The sequence below is a fragment of the Gymnogyps californianus genome, chromosome 2 (assembly GCF_018139145.2).
Source record: "Gymnogyps californianus isolate 813 chromosome 2, ASM1813914v2, whole genome shotgun sequence".
NCBI lineage: Eukaryota > Metazoa > Chordata > Aves > Accipitriformes > Cathartidae > Gymnogyps > Gymnogyps californianus.
In genome coordinates, this window is record NC_059472.1 from 88,612,504 (window position 1) to 88,635,515 (window position 23,012).

A 23,012-nucleotide genomic window follows, 5' to 3' on the forward strand; every position below is an offset into this window, starting at 1 on the left:
ACATTAAACTTATGTCAGACAGCTGAGGACAATCTGTGTGAGTCATTCAAGAGCAATCTGCTATAAGCAAAAGCTATGCTTACAAAACTGACATTGAAACTAATTCTGTTTATGTAAAAGAAATAATAAGGGGAAAAAAAAAATCACATTTTCTTACTGTCCTCCTGATCATTTGGGATAGGAAATATTGCCTAGCTCTTGCAGGTGAAGAAGTCCTTCAATGTTCTTTTCAGAGGATGAGAATAAACAATACATACCAAATTTTGCCAGTAAGGTGCTTCTGGCCATAGTTGCATTGGAAGGTTTCTACTCTGAGACCTATAGCTTTGCTATCAGAAGGAAGCTCATGCTTGCCGTGGCAGCTACATGCCAGTAAGCATGTTTATAACCTACTTCCCCCGATCATACTGTAGCAATATTACAGGAAGGTAATGGAAAAGAGTGAAGACAAGTAATTCTTCCAGGTAAACCTCTTCTCTGATTAGGTAAACCCAAATTCTAAAATGTCCCATGCCTAACATTTCTATATCAACCCCCAAATCTTACAGGCCTAGCATAATTTTTACAGGTTCATCCTGCCCCTCCATCTTTTTCAGATTAAAAAGAAATAGTAGTTCAGACTGAGAACTAGACAGAAAACATTTTGAAGTATCCAACCAAATTAAGTTCAAGGAAAAATTAAACTAGCAAAGGCATGCATCAGAGCTGAAAGCTGCACTGTATTGCTATATTTTAGGCAATGAGTTTGTATTGATTGAGTTCAAGATGAGGACATTCTGACCTCTTTGCTTATAAAATAAAATGCTCATGAAACTAACTTTCTGTCTTCCGTGCCAAGGCCTGTAACTGTAATCACGGTGAATTTACCAAGGGAGAAAAAGAAGATAATGCATCTTAGACTGACACTAAGTTCTCCAGGCTAAGAGAGATGGATTATTTAAAAATAGACGTTGAAAACTGGTTGGTCTCACTGCTTCCTTTTGACTTCCAGAATGCACTGAACATTTTCCCAATGGTGGGCTTTTAATAAGGTATAAGCATATTGAGTGGATTTTAATAGCAGGTAAATGAAGCAAATTAAATGAAAATTTAAGAGATCAAGCTAATGAAACATTATAACCAGTCAATTTTTAGATGCAATGGCTTTCTGAAACTGTATCTTTTGATCTGCACCAGGCACCTTGTTTCACAAATGGGTTCTGTACTGGGTGCAGGTGCCCAGGTGCTGGCAGCAGCAGCAGCAGGATAGGGCTGCAGGGGCGGCCTCTGTGAGGAGCGGCCGGGGCTGCCCCGTGCCTGACACAGCCGGTTCCAGCCGGCTCCAGCGGCCCCACCGCAGGGCACAGCTGAGCCCCTCAGCCATGGGCGGGCGCCTCGGGGAAAGCCTGGGTAAGAAAGGGCAAAACGCTGCCCGGCAGCCAGGGCTGTCTGAGGGAAACAGGGTGAGAAACAGCCCTGCGAGCCCTCAGGGGAGAGCAGGAGGAGGGGAGGAGGTGCTCCAGGTGCCCCAGCAGAGATGCCCCTGCGGCTCCTGGAGAGACCCCGGTGGGGCAGGTGTTTCCCATGGGAAGGCCCCACGCTGGAGCAGGGAAAAGTGTGAAGAGGAAGGAGCGGCAGAGAGGAGCTGTTATGGACTGACCGCAGCCCCCTATTCCCCATCCCTCTGTGCCGCTTGGGAGGAGGAGGTAGAAGAGTCAGGAATGATGGAGTGAAGTTGAACCTGGGAAGAAGAGGGGTGTAGGGGGGAATGTGTTGTTTTCACATTTGTCTTTTTTTCTCACTATCCAACTCTGGTTTTGATTGGCAATAAATTAAATAAGTTTCCCCAAGTCAAGTCTGGTTTGCCCATGATGGTAACTGGTAAGGGACGTCCCTGTCTCTATCTTGACCCACGAACTTTTTTACCTTATTTTTTCCCCCTGGCCTGTTGAGGAAAGGGAGTGAGAGAGTGGCTGGGTGGGCATCTGGCAGCCAGATAAGGTCGACCGACTACAGGTTCAAATAAACAAGATCCTTAAAGCTTATAGTCTTCAACTTGATATCCATGTAAACTGACTTTTCATCATAAGTGCTAATCTATTTTAAGATTCATACATGATCTTCACATTTCTGATTTTTCAGTGAAGAGCTTTGGGGACCTAACCATGAGAACGTCAAAAGAGTAAAAGTTTAGAGGGGAGGGGATAAGGAAACACATCTAGAGTTGGGAAATAAACCTCAAGATACCACTCTATTAAAGAACAAAATTGATTTACATGTGCACCATTTAAAATACTTTGTTTGAAACTTTAGCTGATTTCTTTATATTGAATTTTGGGAAAAACTATTGAAGTACTTAAGGCAAGCTTACATAAACAAGTGCAAAACCTTCTTTACTGAAAAAATGACAGCAATCAACTTTGATAGCACTTGACATACAAAAGGAAACAAGTAGACTGTGGTACCTAGTCCATTCTGGACCAGCGGCAGAAAGGTAGCTTTCTTAACACCCTTAGGAGGACACCAGATCCTTTATCTTAATGTCTTCCCAGTCAAATGTCATGTAACTTGTCATGAGCGTTAACTCCTTAAATACACCGAGAAATACTTTTATTTCTTGAACTGTGATTTCTGAACTCAATTTTCCTGAAAACTGGGACTGCTTATTAAACAGATATACCTAACAAGAAAAGGAAACACTGGGTTTCCCTCACCTTCCAGCAGTGATTCTTTGCCTGGAATTCTGTAGAATTGAAGATTTTAAGAGTAAGACTCCTCTGTCCAAATTAATCAGCAATGTATAGTGTCTCTAAAAATGCCTATTTCTCTCCATTGGCCATAAACAGAGCCTTGAATAATATGCTAAGATGTAGTGGCCTATGCTGTTTCCATATACTTTTCTTTGTTTTGTCCTTGTTTATGTTGTTTGCTTGGGCTTTTTTTTTTTTTCTTTTTTCTAAACCTGTTCCCTTCTTAAAGCCCTTCTTCTGAGTCTTTTCTTTGCTGTTCCTGTCTGACATCAGGAAGTTTATCCTATAGCTAACTCCTCTATTTTTTGGCCTATAATACAAGGACTGAATGAATTCTGAAATGCTTGGCAGTGGGCACAGGCATTTTTCTCACAATATTAGAAACAGGGTTTGATCTTTTTACCATACTGTATTTGATTCACAATAGTACCATAGGAAAGAGGAGGAAGATATTTTAATCAGTGGAGACAAAATGTCAGACCTCAGTCATTTAATTAATCTGTTTGTTTGTTATGTTTCCATTATTGCAGTATAAATGTTGTACCCATGGAATTCTTTCTTTACACAAAGGTGATTTCCAGGCACTATGCCACAGTAAGAATAATTAAATTATCCAATGCACAACAAAGCTGGTATAGCATCCTTGCTAATCTCTCATGTTAAGAAGAGTTATTTTTTCCCCCACACATTAAAACATGAAATATGTGACCTTTAAAAGCAGTGACAGATGCTTTAGAAGGGGGAAAATAGTAGGCATAATGTGTAAAGTTTTTTTTTGCTGATAGAATTGCTTTTTATATTGTGCAATCTGTCACAATCATGTTAAGATGGTTGAAAGAAATCAGTGCAACGTTTTTGCTGGAAAACGCTGTTTTGTGAGTATTTGTCAGCACGTAAAACAAAGGAAAAAAACTTCAAAAGATTCTAACTGGCATGGGTATTTTTTTAATTCTTGTGTCATTCTAATAAAACTATTACTTAGTTTTAATATTAAATGCATCTGCTAAACAATATTTTGACATTGCTGAGATTAAGCACTTATTGTTATTTCCCTAACAAATGACTTTTGAATTTTAGATCTGTATTAAATTTAACCACATTTAAATTAGAATTTTATTTCTTTCATTTCACCAGTTAAACATAGGAAAAATCCAGCAAGGTGACTGCCTGCTCTCGCTTTGCATTGGTCTGTCTAAAGGAATTTTCAAGAGTGCTAAATTTCATATCCTGGGCCTCCAAGTTCACAACTTGAACAGCGTCTCGCAGAAGCCAGGTAACTGAAGAGGGGACAGAGATGTTTTAAAGTTTTCGACCAAGATTAAATAACTGGGCCTGTTTAGAACAGAGACAACCAAGGTGTAATGTGAGTCTTTCCATTGTGTGAAATGATTACAAATGACAATAACAGGTTTCTCTTGTCTGCCAGAAGATAGATCATAATTGGCTTATCTGTTGGGTTTGTGTGGTGGTGTTTTGGTAGCGGGGGGGGGGGGGGCTACAGGGGTGGCCCCTGTGAGAAGCTGCTAGAAGCTTCCCTGGCTCCAAGTCGGACCCACCTCTGGCCAAGGCCAAACCCATCAGTGTCGGTGGTAGTGCCTCTGTGATAGCATATTTAAGAAGGGGAAGAAGACTCCTGGGGTGAGAGTAAGATGGAGGAGGAAGAAGAAGAAGAAGAGCTACATTAAAGAAAAAAGAGGAGAGGAAGAAGAAGATGGGAGAAGAAGAAGAGGAGCTACAGTGAGAAGAGGAGTGGGATGTGAGAGGAACAACCATGTACACACCAAGGTCAGTGAAGAAGGAGAGGGAGGAGGTGCGCCGAAGCAGAGATTTCCCTGCAGCCCATGGTGAGACGGCAGGCTGTCCCCCTGCAGCCCATGGAGGTTAACGGTGGAGCAGAGATTCCCCTGCAGCCTGTGGTGAAGACCTTGGTGAGGCAGGCTGTCCCCCTGCAGCCCATGGAGGTTAACGGTGGAGCAGAGATTCCCCTGCAGCCCGTGGAGGGCCCCACGCCCAAGCAGGTGGCTGAGCCTGGAGAAGGCCATGACTCCGTGGGAAAGCCCACGCTGGAGCAGTTCATGGAGAACTGCAGCCCATGCAAAGGACTTGCATTGGAGAAACTCATGGAGGGCTGACCCCTGTGGGAGGGACCCCACGCTGGAGCAGGGGAATAGTGCGAGGAGTCCTCCCCCTGAGGAAGAAGGAGCGGCAGAGACAACATGTGATGAACTGACTGCAACCCTCATTCCTGCCCCTCTGTGCCACTGTGGGGGGAGGAGGTAGAGGAATCAGGAGCAAAGCTGAACCTGGGAAGAAGGGAGGGGTGGGGGGAAGGTGTGTTTTTAAGATTTGATTCTATTTCTCATTATCCTACTCTGATTTGATTGGTAACAAATTAAATTGATTTCTTTTTCCCCAAGTCGAGTCTGTTTTGCCTGTGACCATAATTGATGAGTGATTCCTCCCTGTCCTGGTCTCGACTCACGACCCTTTTCGTTGTATTTTCTCCTCCCCCATCCTACAGAGGGGGAGGAGTGAACAGGTGGCTGCGTGGTGCTTTGTTGCTGGCTGGGCCTAAACCACGACAGCTTAATTTGTAATAAAGGAGATTTTGTTTGTCTATTAAGAAAACAACATTACAAGACTGGGAAGCATAAGAAGGTGTCATCTACAAACAAGTCACCAGAGGTTTATAACCTGGTAAGTCAAAACTCCAGTTAAATATGCCTGACAGTGCTTCAGCACAAGAAGGTAAAATAGATCTTAAACTTCTCAAAATACTGTGTGTATTACTGTAGCAAAAATATTTTTGAATGTGGGAAACCCTTCTACTTTCATGTTTCTACTCTCTGGGCTACTTCTAGTCTGACCCTGCTACCCTTATCCCTATTGTTTGGTGGTGGCAGCAAGAGCAACAGAGGTCAGGCATGTTTGCCTATTAAAGTCAATACCTGAAGGGAAGCCTGGGCAAGTACCCATCTTGATGAATCCTTTCATTATTGCTTTTACAGGGAGAGATTTTTAATTCAGTACCTAGGCTGTACTTTACAATTCATCTTCCTGAGATGTTGAGTTGTTATACTCTGAACTAGAAGTTCTGCTCTTTGACACTTCTCTATGAATTCTTCACTGTCTGTTTCAAGAAACAAGTTGAAAAGAGCTGCAAGCCTGTCTAAGTCCTTCTGAAGTTCAGCTAAAGTGAGTAGAGTGTGCTGCTAGCTCAATTCACCAAGTTTTTATGATCTCACTTTCACCTAATTTCATGAAAGGAGGAAAATGTAGTTTTCTGTTTTAGCTGGATGTGAAACCAGCTGTTATTCTTTCATTTGTTCAGGACCTCTGTCAGTCATCTCTATAGCCAGTTTACAAATGTATAATCTACTGATAGATGCGCATGCACTAGTATGTATGTTTTTTTCATCTACTTATAAGTTTCACTGACTTCTACTGTAGCAGGAAGTTTTAATTCTTCTTTCTCACCAGTCTGCCTCTAGTTTCACTGGGGATCTCCCTAGAGTTAAGAAGTCTATTTTCAACTAATATGAACTGCTATATTACTTTTCAAAAAATGAGTCAATTTTCATTTACAATATGACCTCAAAATATTCTTAGAATCTTTCATGTCTATTTGAGAAAGCCTTGTCTCTTTCTTAATGGTTTCTGAGGAAGTAACGCCTCTTTTCCTGAAATTGTTTAATTGATTCAATAAATATTCATTTAATTCCAGTAAAAGACAGAGGTATGAATCTGAAAAGGAGAGAAGTGACTTGCAAGTTTAACATCTACAGTTATCTTTGATATAGTGAGTACTTTCTAAATAATTTTTAAAGGAAAGCTAAAATGGTTTGTGAAAACATACTTTAAAAAAATCAAGAAATACCTTAAAATCACTTAAATTAATAAAAGGATCTGCAGCCGTTGAAGGTGATTACATCAGCAGATCACATCACCATGACATGAAAAATGCATTTATTCAAGGGTTTTTTGTATGTGTGGTGGGTTGATCCCAGCTGGCAGGTAAGCCTCCACCCAATTGCTTGCTCACACCCTCTCAGCAGGATCGGGGAGAGAATGGGAAAGGCAAAAGCAAGAAAAAACTCATGGGTCAAGATAAAAACAGTTTAATGATTGAAGGAAAAAGAAAAATAAACAAGCTGTGCTAGAGCAGTCACTCACCACCAGCAGACCAATGCCCAGCCTGTCCCCAAGCAATGGCTCCTTTGGAAAAGATCCCACCTCAGTTTTGTTGCTAAGCATGATGTTATATGGTATGGAATATCTCTTTGGTTAGTTTGGGTCAGCTGTCCTGCCTGTGTCCTGTCCCAAAATCTTGCCCACCACCAGCCTACTAGAGTGGGAAACAGAGGCGACCTTGATGCCATGCAAGCACTGCTCAGCAATAGCTAAAACATCAGTGTGTCATCAACACTGTTTTGGTCACCAGTCTAAAACCCAGCACCACGTGGACTGCCATGAAGAAAATTAACTCCATCCCAGCCAGACTTAGTAATGACTGATCTTCATTAAATACTAACACTGAAAACTTATGCTGACAAATCTGTCTCCTAGCCCTGTAAAATATTGTGCAAGGTTTTTAAAGCTGCCATTTCAGGAGATAACACGGTTAAATTGTGTCCTGCCCAAACAGTCTACTTCACACTGCTCTTAATTTCTTTTGTTGTTCTATGGACACTACCTTTATGCAAATAAATCTGTACCACCCAGGTTGACATAAAGTGATTAAGAGTAATATTTGAATAAAAACTCAATAAATAGGCAAGTGTCCTGCTTGAAATGTAGCCAGAAAGATGTACCAAGTAAGTGAGAAATTTATGCATTTTGTATACAAATACAATAAAGTGGAAAAGATAGAGCGGTAAGGGCTACAGCCTAGGTCATTTTCCTATGCCTTCCTTTCCATTGACAATATATCCTTCTTTTTAAAAATAGCAAAAGGAATGCTCCAAAACATGTATTTTAGAAAAAAGATGACTTTGTGAAAGTTTTGATGTCACTAGAATGCAAGTGCTTGTCAATCACCTATCAATTTCTAATTCATTATTATAAATATACATACTATAATTATGTGTTATTATTTTAGCACATTTTGCAGCCCTCAGTCACTTTTGTCTACCCTTGCTTGCTTATACTTTTACCCCATCTTCAGTTTTCACAATTTCTTGGATATCCTGATCCCCTTTGCTAGTATAAGAATGGACAAATAAAAATTGTAATGCTTCAAAGCACCTGGTATCATTGTTTTTCTTTTAAGGAAGACAGATAATTGGAACCACTTCTAAAGAACCCAAGTTAGACAAACACAACACACATCTTTAATAAAATATTTTCCAAAAGTAAATTTGTCTCTTACTTGAAAAAGGCTTAGAAAATTTGCAGAAGGAATTTTAATTAAAACATTTATAGGGTGTTAATCTGAGGCAGACATCTATGAGGGCAAGTACAGAAAGCCTTCTTTTGTGATACTGTTTTCATCCTCTGATAAGTGGTCCTTAGCATCATTACTTTTTGGTCATGAATCGAGTGAATTTTTACAATCTGAAAACAAATTGGCTTGGGAGATACGATTATACCTGTACCAAACTGTTGTCTTGTTCTTGAAAATGACAGTTTTATGGCTTTTCTATTTTTATATGAAAATAGTCTTTGAATTTATGACCTGCCACCTGCACTGTATTTGTAACAAACAACTAGAGAATTAAATGTCTTGTACAAAGCACAAATCACAATAGCTAGTGGTATTACTACACATTTAAAAGCACAGAGTCTATAGGAAGTAAAAGCAAAAAAGGGGGGATTATAAAAGCTACGTTAGAAAGTGTGTGCACATCAGGGTAATAAACATGGGTTTTCATTCAAAGAGGTTATTTTTCCTGACATGTTGCTGTTCCCTTAGGAAAAAAGAAAAGTATTGGAAAATCTTTAGTAAACTTGTTCATCTTGGTTACTAAAGGAAGCAATACAAAACATAGATACATAGGCATTTTTTTCCTAGCACAATGCATGCAAACAGCTGTTCTAATTCACTGAGGGCACAGATGGAATAGTTAACAACCATTGCGCATTGATCAGTTTTACCCCCTTCCAAGTCCCATCCACTGAGCTATATGATCTCAGGAAAGTGAATGATATTCTTGTGTTTTATACATAGGGAGTTTTAAGATGCCTTATTTTAATTCCATGAATTAAATTAAAATGAAACCCAAAGTATGTCCTTGTTTTTCAGCAAGAAGTAGTCATAATAGCAGGAAGCAGTAGTAAAGGTAACTTTCTGCATCACAGCTGTTTCATATAAGTTCTAACCAGCACTGTGTTTTTTGGGTACATTTGATGCAGAAGAAGTAGTCAAGGTACTGAGTGCACCTGAGCTCTTAAGGCCCAGATGTACCAGCATTACCTGGGGCCTCCACTGATATACCCTCTGACCATTGCTCTAGGGGCTCTATTTAAGGTCATGCCTGGGCCTTCAGTCTCAGCTTGAGCTGTGTTGTATAGCTGTTTCTGGCCCTGTGCCCTGGAGGCAGCTCAGACCCATGTTACAGGTAGCCCGACCTCCAGCTTTGTCTCCCAGACGGACGTTGGCCCTGCACCATATGTCTGTCTCAGCCCTGTCCTCTCCTTATCCTTATTTCCTCATTCATCTTCCCAGATTAACCTCAAACCCAAGGCATGAGTTCACCCTGTCTGGGTGTACAACCTGATGGTTGCTGGATCCTGTCACCAGCCTGGCCCTCCTTGGGTGCTGTAGGACTGTGCCTGGTTGGTGAGGGTACTGCCCTACCTGCACTGGGATCACCCTTGGCTTGTGGCTTGTCCTCCCTCATGGAGTGGCTCCTGCTGCTCCTAACAGTGAACTCTGGCAACGGCTGGGAGCCTAGGCCTGAGCTGAAACAAAGCTTCTGGAGCAATCGGCAGTTGTGATGAGCTCCCCCACTCCTAGCCGCGGGTGCACCATCTTGTGGGGTGGGCAGCCATTGGCCACGTACACACTTATCCTTTAAAGAGGGCCTGGGTGCCTGGGTCAATCAGAGTGACACACGTTGTGGAACAGGGAAGCATAAGACCGCGTGGCACCCTGCCTATAAAACATGCAGCGGCAAGTCACAGTCAGATGTGGGCTGGAGCTGTGGGATGCCAGGAACATGACCTCCCGGTGGTCAGGGATGCCCTCGTTGGCTGCTGCTTCTGAGGACTGAGTTTTGTGTGTGTACTTTGAGCTTAAGTTATGGTTCATGTGTAAAAACGACCTGACCTGTAGGGGGGTTTGGGCGTTAGTTAAAATTACCTGATCTGCAGAGGGTCTCTGATGCTAGTTTTGTAAAATGACCCAATCTGCAGAGGGTCTAGGTTAAAAGAAAATTTTGATTATAATAACTGCTTTGTTGTGTTATTGTGCTACCAAGGATCCCTAAGCAATCTGCCTATCCCCATAGTGTTGAGTGACAGCAGTGTGTGTGTAGGTGAAGGTCCCAAAAGAGGCTGGTCATGACAAATAAGGCCCAGTGGGGCATTCAGTGCCCTGACAAGGAGTCTGAGATCTTATTGTAGTACTGTAGCATTACAGTGCCTGTGAATGTGAAATGGGTATGTATGAATGGGCTATTTCATTCTCTGAAATAATACATTTGCTGATTTAGACATGTACTTGAACATAAATGTTGGAACTGATAATACATATAAAGGACTAATTTGAGTCCTCTAGTCTTTCAGGTAGTTAAACTAAAATTCAGAGCACAACTTCTTGTTTTCAGGGTGGCAGCATTGTAAAAGCTACCGTTATTACTAGACAAAACAATAAGATCTGATGCTACACACTATTTTTCAGCCCCCATCAAGTCATAATTTGAAAAGTTTGATTTAAAATGTCCTTCTAAAACTCTTAGACCCTAAAAAAGGCAGGAATATTATTTTTGTTATGATGATTTCTCAAAAATTCTGGGCAGTTGTTTCCCCATAGAATCACAGTTTAATCTGTCAATCAAGTGATAAGCTAAGTACTCTGAAAATCACTGAGCTGTCATTTTGTCTTGTTTTCAGTGGAACACCTTAACTATTTCTATCATGAAGAACTTTCCTTTCAAATTTGGAATAAGACAAAATACTTTTTAGTGTAGGTTAATTGCTACACTTGAAGTTAAAAACTAGGGTAATTTGTTATTTTTTCTGTTAAATCATTGTTAGTTATTAGTGTTATGATATCAGTTTTGCAGAATTAGGAACTTCTTATGCTGCTCAGAAGATGATTGTTGCCTTATGCTTGGGAATAGTGAACACTTGCAAAGATGAAGCCATCTCAACATTGGCATGCTACTGAAAAGCAATAGTCAGTATTGGCTTAAAGGAAATAAAGGAGATAACAAAGCTAAGATATTCATAGAACGTTCTGCCCTTATCTTTCAAATACAAATCTAGGTTTGCATTTAGGTTTTGGAATCACCTGTCTTCAGCTTTCTGATAGCACATAGGCACAATTCACTGTCAGGAGACCTTCCAATTAGCAATTGGCTTGAATAAACAATCCTATTTACATTTCCTGTGGATTTACTTTCCACTGGACTCCAGCCCAAGTAAACTGTCAAAAGTTTACACTATTCTCAACATATGTAAATTGTTGGATGTTTCTTCATTTTGTAATGAGTCAGTGAGGTCTCCTCTGCAGTGACTCATTCTGTGCTAATAACAAGGCAGCTTGCTTAAGGCATGAGCTACTATGTTAAATGAAGATGTGAAAAATGGCAAAAGTGCTGTACGTGAAGGTTAAGCAAGTGCACATCACAACAGAGGTGCTTCGTAGGCTAGAGAAGGTTCTTGCAGATTTGTATTCATAGGTTCCTTGGCCGTAGCTCCACATCTCAATTCTGCACAAGCCAGAGAGCTTTCTGAACCTGAGCTAGAAAGGAGTTCAACTCTCGTAATGCTTTCAAGTCTGAATACTGTATGTCTAAGTTTGAAGCTAGCCAAGATCAAACAAAAAGAATATGGAGAAGAGGGTCTACCTGCCCATACTGAATGTTGGGTTACTTAAAGTGGGTTTTGGTCCTATTCAGTTTGTGCTAGTATCTGCAGAATTTGATCCATCTACCCCCTTAGGCTGCATGCTGACAACCTTCTTAAAGATATCATTCCTCCTTTGCTATTTGACAGTCTCTTCCAAAGCCTGTAGTATCTCAGCCTTCATAAGTGTCTCAGCACACAGGCCTCTTCCTCTTCATTGCATTTTAGTTATCCTGCTGATTCATTTCCCCTTCTGAAAGGTCTTGTTTTGTATTTCTGCCAGCAAGCTATAGAACTGGAATGACAAAGGGACTTTTGACATATTGACCTTTTTGTCTCTACTGTTCACTATGTTGCTACTGTGCTTCCAGCTGCATTTCCTGCTTGTTTCAGAAATGCTTTTACTGCTCCATTTAATTCTGTAAATATTCCAAATGCACAGACTGGTTGTGCTGTTGGCGCTCATTTTTATAGAATTTCTCCAGTCTGCTTCTGCTGCAATAAATGTTCCTGGTATCTGTCCCCACCTCTGAAATTCCTTTTTGTGTTTGTGTATTGTCAAAAAATTAGTGCAGACTAGCTTCCTACCACAGTATTGCTTTCTTACATATTGCCTCAGTTTCCTTTCACTTGTAGCAGAAAAAACCTAACATTCTCCTTCAAGTGAGGTAAACTGCCTGTGTATTTGATGCAACTGTTCTTCATTACTTCTATTCAGAGGCTGCTATAATGCTCTCTTCCCAGAATTTCATTTTATCATCTCCCTTTCTTCCACTGTCCCTGAAGTTTCTTGTTCATCCATTTATGGTTGATCTGGTACCTGAATGTAGTAGACTGATCTATGCACTGGGAAACCAGAGGAACAGGGTGTTACGTTGTAACTCTTTCAGCAATTTCCTTTTGAAAACTCAAACTTCCCCATTTATTAATGTATTCCTTTACTTGACTTATGCTGAGGCTGAAATGGTAGGTTTTCTACCATCACTTCTATCTCTTGCCATTTTCACACTGTTTGGGTATTTCTTTCAGGTTTTTAAGAGCATTCATAATAAAACTCTGCTCAAGCACCACTGAAAAGCATCACTTATTGACACCTGTGTGAATTAACACCAGTAGCTGCCACTAACCAGAAAGTGGTAACAATTTCTCAGCTGCCAACAATGAAAGCAGATACATCTCTGAAAAAAGCTTTTACCTCAGTAACATGTCTGCCTTTTTGAAAGTCCCTACAGATTAAATAGATTTCAGTGCATGTTTGGAATATCATAAAATGAGAGGTACTTCAAATGAGCTGGGGAATGGCCCAACACCTACCTATTGAACTCTTTTGAAGACCCTTCTCTTATTAGGAAACTTTTTTTTTCCTAACCATGTCTGTGACAATTACTGAGAAGTAGCTGTCAGAAGTAATTGCATGGCTTCTGGCCTCACTAGGTGAGAGCAGCTTTTTCATGCCATGACCTCATTGCTTGTCAGAATATCTTGTTGACAGCAGCAGATTCCTCATGCTAAAGGCTACTCAGTGGTCAATTTCTGAATGTTTTCTTTTTTGCCAGGCAGGCTGGCTTAGGCCTGGTAACTTTGAGCTTATCAGGTACTAGCTTTCAATTGGTCTTTAAAAGTGGTTTCCATGTTTGCCTTGGCAAGGTTTTGATTAATAACTGACTTCATTTTGCATCCTGAGATAGACATTTCAGTGATGAGAGTTTTCAGAAAATCTTCTAAATTTTGAGTGTTATATAAGGTACTAAATAATGAGTTTATGATACATATTGTCACCTGGTTTTACTTCACTGTGTCTCTGTCTTTCTTTGAGCCACTGATGTTTTATCCTCACGGCCATGTCTAAACTTCATGCTTGTATGTCAGACTTTTGTTCAGTGGGAATCTGGGTGCAGTTTAGGTATAGCCAGTGTTTTCTTTCTGTAAAGATGCGACCTTTTAAATGGCACTTCCATTGATCTGGACTGGAAGGAATTGCATTCTCCTATTAAAAGCTGTATTTGTACAAGCTGAAAACTTTCACCAAGTTTTATTTGTTAGGTATGGATTTTATTCTTGCAAAACCTGACTTAAATGATTACTTTTCATTTCTGATTTCACTTCCGGCATAGCAAATTTCACACTCAAAGCATAAGGTTTTTGTTCTAATCTATACCTCTCAACATTCAGTCAGGAAAATAAATATGCAAGTTTCAGTTACACTGATAGTACCTGTTAGACTGTGTGACCTATTGTATCCATCTAAAGGAATAGGATAAAAGACATTTTTTTCTCTAATTATGCAGAAAAGTTTCAAGACTTTCAAGCCTGCCTTATATTGGAGGATAGGACTGGAAATTCTGAAGAAACTTTCTTCTCCACTACTGCCTCTGTTGGAGTAGGGCACCTGTTTGCTGACCAAGCTAATAACAAATGTTTGTTAACTACTCGATTTTGTCTGAGAGAGAAGCCTCAGATGGATCTCCTGGGACACTTCCACCTAGGGCTACAAACAAGATCCCTCCTTCCTCAGAGGGATCCTATTGTGTTAGTATTATATTAAAGAGAGAGAATGAGTGCTGAAGTTACTTTCTGCTGAAGTCTTCGATATAAATGGAATTAGCATCTAGATAGTGCTTGCGTCTTACTGTTGGTTTATTACGTCTGTCAGCTGCAGTGCCAAAATTCTTTTTAAAACCACCTGGATCACTGCTACTGCTCACTTCTGTCATTTTGTTTTATAAATATGCTGAGACAAATTGGAACAGGACAGATAAGGTTAAAATTGCACAACAGAGATCACGTTAACATTATGCAGTGAGGGTTTGTATATACGAAACAGGCAAGGAGAGGACCCAAAAATATTGTAAGGTTTTTCCTCATCACCTTTTCTCAGTAACCAACCACCTTACAGGTTTTCCTTCTTTTTCTTGGATATCTAAATTTAGTCTGAGTTTGATGTAGGATTGCAGTAGATGGCTATGAGATGAATTACTTAATCATAGCTGTTTATTTTTTTTTCTCCTCAGATTCTGTTTCCTTCCCCTGCTTACAGTGTTTTTTTACCTCTGCATTTGACTGCTTGACACATCTTTTGGCTGCTTTATAAGAAAACAGGGAGAAGTGGTGGATCATGGCTACTGACATTGCTTGTGACTGACAGCTACTTGGCTTCTTTGCATTGTGTTATTCGAGACTTGTTTGTTCTGAGTAATTCTTTTAGCCCTTATACTTGAACGAGGTGATTCACTGAAATACTATTTTCTATTAATTGATACTGTGGCAATGGAGAGACTCAGAAAAAGATAGTGATGACATTTTCCTTAGACAAATGATACTCACCTTCTGGTTTTTATATATATCAATTTCTTGGCTGCTAACAAGTATACTCTACAGTCTTAAATTTTGAATGCTTTTTCTTTGTGTCAATTTTTGGAAGAGATATAAAATGAAGTCATTTCCAGCTACAAAACCAGAACCAGTAATATAGAGACAGCAGTCATATACAGGTGTTTATTGTTCAAGAACTAAGCAAGAGATGCACTTCTGGGAGGAAAATGTTTAATGGGTTGAAAATCACACATATAATACTGATATTAAATTTATTAAAAGCACTTGTCCATTTTCTTACAATACATGAATTTCAAATCAGTATGCTTTGTTCATGTTTACTCTGGCAGCCCTTGTTACTTTAAGTCTGTTACCCAAAGGCCATTCTCACTTTCTTGTTTCTCCTTAAGAATACCATAATGGCATTGCATGATTGGACCACAGCTTGGCCAGAATCTGGAAATGCATGAGTTCCAGCCTTTCCTAAATTGAAAATTCCAGAAAACTTGCAAACATCTTCTAAACTGAAAAGCTGGAGGTTTGTTGTGGGTTTTTCTTGTTTTGTTTTTGTTTTTTTTTAACTAGAACAAGTTAATAAATTAATATAAAATGTTTGAAAACAGATTCCTTCATTGTCCATTTTGTAATTTGTAAGTTCTTTTCCTGAATCTTGTGCTATGTTCAGTAAATGTTAGTGGCTTCCCAATTTGAAACATACTTTGCAAAATATCTTTAAAAATCTTTAGGAAATTCTTTCTCTCTGATCTTATAAGTTCAGGTGGCTTGGTGGAGGATCCCATGCCTGTGGGAAGCCATAAGCTGTGCATTTGAAAATACCTAGGCATAATATTTATTGTAAAGAAAGCTAACACACTTCCAGTTTTCTTGTATTCTAAGAGTTCAACAGGGCAGAATGTCTAGTTTGCTTCTATTATTTTAATGAATAATTAGAGAATAGAAACAGAAGAGATGTACACTGTGACATTCAAGGGGGTTCTTTTGTCATTCTCCTTTTAAGACTGGACACTAACCAAATTGGCAAGACAGCTGACATGATGAGGAAAAGCGAGAGTAAAAGAAAAACTTCAGAGACCAGACTACTAATGGTGGGACAACCAAATAAAAAGCAAAGGAGTGTGATAGTCAAGGGCTGAAAAAATGAATGACAAGGGTTCTGGAGAGCACCAAGCAGAGCATGCCTGACAGCACCTACTGCTTTCAGAAGGGGAGCAGGCACCTGGTGGAGCTCCACAGCATGGTGAGAGAGGCAGATTGGGCAGATTCAAACCCCAACTGGAACAATCGCTGGACAAATCAAATTTTTTAATTTGGCAATCCCAAATTAATCTGAACACCTTCCTACAGTATGGGAAGCAGCAAAATGGATAGGTGAGTTCAGGGTGAGTTTTGCTGAACAGTAACCAAGGCTCATAGGGGAAAAAAAGGACCTCAACCAAGATATTTTGAAAATAAAGCACTGTCTGAAGTTGAAAAGACAGGGGCTTAGCCTCAGCATGGGAAAGCTAATCCCTGCCAGCTATAAACAAGGTAGCACATAAAGCAACGCTATGTTCTAAACTATGGGGAGGAATGGAGAAAAAAACCCTTTGCCTCCCATACTTTCAAACCATGAATTTGAGGAACTTTGCCTAGATGAAGGAAAACAAATAAACCTGACTGCAGGAAATCAGTCAGACATCCTGAAGATTTACAAATTAGAGAATCAAATGCAGTGTTTGAGGGGCACAGAAACTGAGAAAATCCTTGTGTATGCTCAAATGACAGACACAAAGAAGACTAGGGAGCTAACCAAAGTATTTTACCTCTAGAAAGACTCCCCACCCCAGAAAGCTTGTGTGTCTGCAGTCCATCTGAATTATATAACTGACAAAGCAGTAGTCAACAGGACTCAGTTTGCTGGATACCATGTAAGATATGTCATACTTAGGTAAGAGTGCTGGGAAGCAAGAAGGAAAAGGGTGAGCAATTTTAATGAAGGGCACCCAGGTGGGAAAAAACAAGTGCCACATTATTTTGTAGAGACAAATCAGTCCTAGAAGTGCGAGTTAAATGTGTCTTTGTTCTCACTAGGATTGAATGCTGGAGATGTCACAGTAGAGACTGCTCCCTGCTTCAGTCTGCAACTGGAGAGACAGTCAGAGGGAGATGATGGAGGTGAAAGAACTTTAAGGTGCTTCTGCATTTCAGGAGTATTAAACTTAACAAGGTTCAGAGAAGATGAAAACTTAGCACTGTGCAGAGAAAACAGGCAAAAGAAGGAAGAGAATCACTGTGTGGGGATCGTGGCATACTTTGTGCAGAAGTCTTCATTTTATGTGTTATACAGAGTAAGCAACCAGATTATCTTTTTTGAGAGAAATGTTTTGGGGACTTTGCCTCTGTTGCATCACTGCATAGCTCTGCAAGATGTTTTCTTGCAGCGAGAAGATAGAAGACGGATGGTATAACTGCATGGTGTATTTGCACACAGTTTACCTGTGTATTGTATGCCATGTTTTATTAAAAGGTAGAGGCTGAACAATAGGAAGAAAAGCTGCCTCTTGGTTTGTCCAAAGGTGCCTACCTGGGGTGGAGTGAAACTCTCTGGGGAGAGTCTGTCCCTTGGAGCCACTGAGCACACTGGAGCGGGGTCACTTCTGGTGAACTCCTGAGAGGAGAAGTAGTGAGAAGCAAAGACTACCAGGTTTTGGGGATAGTGGGACAGTGAGACCTTACCTAAAAAGCCAAAGGGGTCACTGTGTGATGCCAGTTGCAAGACAGGAAGTCCTAGAAAGCTTTTGTACTACCAGCAAGACTGGATGAAGGGACTGCTGTGTGTCAGTGGAAGGGAAGTGAAAGACTTGTTTTCAACACTTTTTGTTGTAATCTGTGACATATCAGAGCTAAGTTTCATTTATGGGATTGATCTGTTAGTCTTTGAAAGCTGATAAACCTAACTGTAGGGTTTTTGTATCTCTTAGTGGGCTTTGTTTTACAAAGCAAAGAAAGCAGTTTCTCTAAAAGGCAGACCTGGGGTTCACAATGCACATCACTCAAGCCACAAATATACTAACATTTGTCCCACAGATGGGCTGGAGAACTGAGAACTTTTGCAGCTTCTGGGAAAAAAATATCCCTGTCCTGAGTTGTCAGAGTTCAATACTCCCTGACCAAGTTCTTTTAGATACTCCACACATGGAGAGTGTAATGTTTAATATCAGATTTACTTATTTGAAGATATTTGATGTACGGGATTTCTGACTTAGCAGAGCAATACAAAATATACTGAAAACACAATACAAATGACAAATGTAAGTTACATTTAGCAAAATATAGCAATTGCAATATACTGTTCAATCACAATGCCAATGTGATTCCCATTATCGGCCTCTATAATATGCTCACCATCATGATACTGGGCATCCACAACTGCTGGGAAGGAATACATGGGTTGAAGCCAGCTCAAGCCCATTGGTTTTTTTTAAATACTTTTGCTAGTTGTCTAGCTTTTATACTCTATGTTGGGCTGAATCATTTATTCATCCCACCCCTCCATGATAGCCTAGCTACCTCAGGGAGACATTCACACTCTTTTAATGAACTCAAGGAACCACCAGTTGATCCACTCAACTGTTGATAGGTGTTTATCTAAAACAAAGGCCACCCTCTGGTCCCCTTTGTGTTGAGATGAAGTCAGCTTATTTGCAAAAGCTGTGGTCAGTCATGCCCTGCGTTATTCCCTGAGCTTCATGGGCATGTCACCCTTTCCCATCGCCTCTGAGCCTTCTTCCATTTGTAGGGTTTTATTGGTCAGTCACATGACTTGAGGGACAAAACTGAAATAGGATGTACTTGTGAACTGTAAAGCAACAAAATGCTTTGGGTCAGCAGAAATTTCTGATGTTGAGAATTTTTGCAATAGTTCATTTTAATGCTGACCTTTTTTTGATTGCTTTTAATATAAATTCCGTGAAACTTAAAGGAAAAAGGTCACACTGAAATGATTTGATTTTTTTTTTTTTTTTACTTTAAGAAGTGTCAAAATAAGTCACTTGGATTATTGCCAGTTATGTTCCTCTGATGCTATATTTTAAGCCAGAAATGTAGTCCTTTCTAAAAAATTAGATTGCTTTTGTCCAATCAGAAATTTATTTCTAGTTGTCCTATCCTCCAGACAGCTGGAAAAACTCCTAGCCAGCTGAATTTAGAGCTAAAACAGTTAGAGAAAATGTGCTACTGGTACACACAGGAAAGAGTCATCTTACACCAATTACTTAATCAAAATTAATCTTGCTGTTCAAGAAATGAACGGTAATGATAATTCTTCTTTGAGATTATATTTCATGTATTATGTTACCAATGTCAAGATAATTTTTTTTTTTAAAGTTGAAAAACTTGATGCAATTGACTGACACAGTAGACTTTAATTGAAACTCTGGCTTTCTGGCATCTACCCTGATTCTAATAAAGTTACTAGGGTCTTAAATCTTATGCTCTTATGCATGACTAAATCATATTTTCCAGTGTTAAAGAGTTGCATGATGGGGAAAAGTAGATCATCTAACATGAAACAGGCAGATCTTGCTTGCTTCAATTTGTAAAATGGCACACAAATAACATTAATGCTGTCACTGTGCCTGTCTCTTTTCCTGGGAAACCCTTCCGTTATATGCAGGCATTTCTGTGAAAGCTGGAAGCTTTTTCTGGATTGAAAAGCAGCAGAGATCCTTGTGATGAGAGCAGCTATAGACTGTCTGTAGAGATAGTCATCAAATGCCCCAAACAAAACACAGATCTTGATGTAGACAACACCGATTCAGAATACACCTACTCTCTGTTCAATAAGAAAAAGGGAGTTGTAGAACATTTTGCAGACAAATAGTACTTTTCTGTGCTAGGAACTGACTTCATCAAAATCAAACTTCCGTCAACCTCATAAGCAATTACAAAAAATGTCAAACTCCTGATAACATCAAGGGAGTTGGCTGCTGTTACAATGTGTGATAAGTAGCATACATGATAGATGGCAGTTTAATTAATATACTGGAAATCTTTCCTTGATTAATCTGTAGTATATAAATCACATCAATCAAGAAGGAGTCTTTCTACTAAGTTTAATTTTACAGGCGTTATACTGTCAGAAGAGATTATTAATGGGTATGTGCATCCTTGATTATCACAAATGCTCTCAAGGCCAAACTGGAAAGGTAATAGATTCTTTCTCCTTCATCTTAGATTTTTTGACCTTCTGGCTGTACTGGGAGGAACATCAACTTTAACAAGACTTTGAGAGTAAAGGACATGGTCTCATTGAAAGCATGGGCTAAAATTTACTTGTGGTGTCAACTAGTTCTTAAGTAGCACTCTTTATTGCATTGAGCTGGCGTGTAATATGTTAGCTGACTAAATGATTGTTGTGGGGATATGTAGAATTTTTCTGTAAATGCTTTTACTCTAAAACAGTAGATAGAATTTCTGTAGTAATTTGTATCACATATTATGACCAAGAATAATATTTTTCTTGCTTTGGAAAGTATCGTATTTCTAGCTATTTAGTATACATATAACCCAATATCACTGTTCCACACTAAAAGGGATATGTAGTCTTATGTATGCTCTGTTTGTGCAAATACTTAACTAAGAATTATTTTCAATTCCAATTTTCATTAGTCGACATGGTGTTAATCACAGTTTTGTAAAAAAATCTGTGCATAAAATGGATGACTCCTTTTGCTTGTTCTACTTGTAAGAGTAATGGTTGAAGATTTGCTGCTGTGTCTCTTAAAGGTTGGTGTCAATTTATTTGCTCAAACGCTACGTTAGTTTTGAATCTCCACTGTCTCTACTGGTTATAGGTTTCATTAGTATCTGAAATGATGTAATACAGACATTTGGACCATTTTCCAAAGATTGCATCTGGCACAGCTATCTTCTCCATAGTATAGGCACTGTGGGCCATGTTCACATGATCTAAATGCCACTGAGATGCCTGAGCCTCATGTGCTAGTCCCTACATTTTGTTCATCTCTGTTGAGGGCAGGGGAACTTAGCTGACACAGCATGAGTGCATCATCTTCATTAGTGAAACTGCACTCTTCTAGCAGTACTCACAGAACGTTTTGTGTCAGGGTAAACTTATATTCACTACTTTATCATATGAAAACTTTTCTAAGTGGAATATGGAGGTTTCGTAGTCCTTCATCTTAGATAAAGGAATCAGTAAAAGTTCAAAATTATAATTGAAGGGAGGCAACCTTTTGACAGTTGAGTCTAGCTTTCCCAAATATTTTAGTTGTTGAACTTTACCAGGCTGAATATTTTTAAAACTTTAAAATTTAGTCTTGAACATTGAATGTGAATTTTGCCTTTCCCTCTTAAGATTTACAGCTCTTCCATGTTGGCTTGTTTGTCACTGTCGTCCAGTTAAAGAAGCCATATGTGACTTTCATAACTCAGAAAAATCAGTCAGATAGATAGCAACTAATCATAATGCTCACCAGAGATCTGCATACCAAAATCTGTTTATTCAGATATGACAACTTGGCACAGTCCAAGAAGACAATCTGAAAAGCATGTGGTTTATTTTCCTGAAGGATTTTCTTTTCAGTGCACTTGCCTCAAAATTGAGGCAGTTTATGACATTACGGTTTGAAGCCTTGGAAGCAGCTTCTAGTTTCTCAAAATCCATCATCAGGATTGGTTCATTAAAAAAAATCTAAAAAAAAAAAAAAAAATCTCTGAGAAGTCATTTGTGTAAAAAAAAAATCCCAGATAACCCCCCAAACAAACAAAAAACCACCCTGTAATCTCTGTTCTGCAGTGTTTCCACAGTAGTGAAGAAACTAAAGACAGAGGCAGAGTGCAGATATTTTACCATGTTTTAGCATTTTGAAAGATCTTTTATTCTGTCAAACCTTATTTTGGATAAGGCAAAATTCTTAAAAAGAAAAGGCTGGATCCCAGTGCACACAAGATAGTATTTAAGTCTCCTTATCTTTTATCCCCTTACTGGTGGTGCTTTAGAAGCAAGTTTCATATGGGTAAAAGCACTGCAGCTTTTAAGGTGAATACTAGAGAAGCTTAAAGCAAAAGAGCCTTAAGCATGCCTGCAGGGAGATTCATTTTAGCACAGAGAATGAGAACCTTCCACAGTGATACATGACAGTTCACAGTGCTGTTATATCATAAGGGACCAAATCAGGGGTGGTTTCATTGAAGTCAGCAAGCAAAATTATAAGTAACATTTGAAGAGGGTCCTTAATTTTGTCCCCAGATTTGGTTTGATGCATGTATATACATACTTATTTTCAAACTAGCATCTTGCTTCTTTTCTGGAGCTCACCAGGTAAACAGGTTTATTGCTGACCTTAAAAAGTTTACAGCCGTGCAGTGTAACCTCTCAAATGTAATGGACATTTCAGCTGAATACAAGCAACAACTCCTGTGTGCCCTCATAATGCAACGGTGATCTGTTGAACCAGGACACAGAAATAAGTTATTCATTTATGCTGTTGCCCAGAGGCAAGCAGGAGAAACGAAAGTAGGGGACCAGCTCTTCAAAAGTTACCCCCACTGATTGTCAGTTTTGTCCATTTCATATCTTCTTTCTGAGCACCACTTCAACACAAGGCAGGTGAGTATCACTCTCTCTTCCAATGTAAAAAATATTGAGAGGCTACAGAAGCTTGTTTCAAGTGTAGCTGAAAATAGAATTGTTGTAATACAATAAACCGAAGTTTCATCCATTCAGGCATAATGCCTTTCAAAAGGAATGTAACAAATGCGTAGCTTGGATCCCCTCCCTTCCTCTCTCTTAGTAAATACTTCCACATACCATTGAAATGCTCTTACTTTGTTCCCTTCCCTCATGGATGAAAGGAGCCTTAATCTCATATCACATAGGACAAAGTTCCAGGATTTAAATACAGACATACATGTTGCTTAGGGCCTACACTTAAGGAA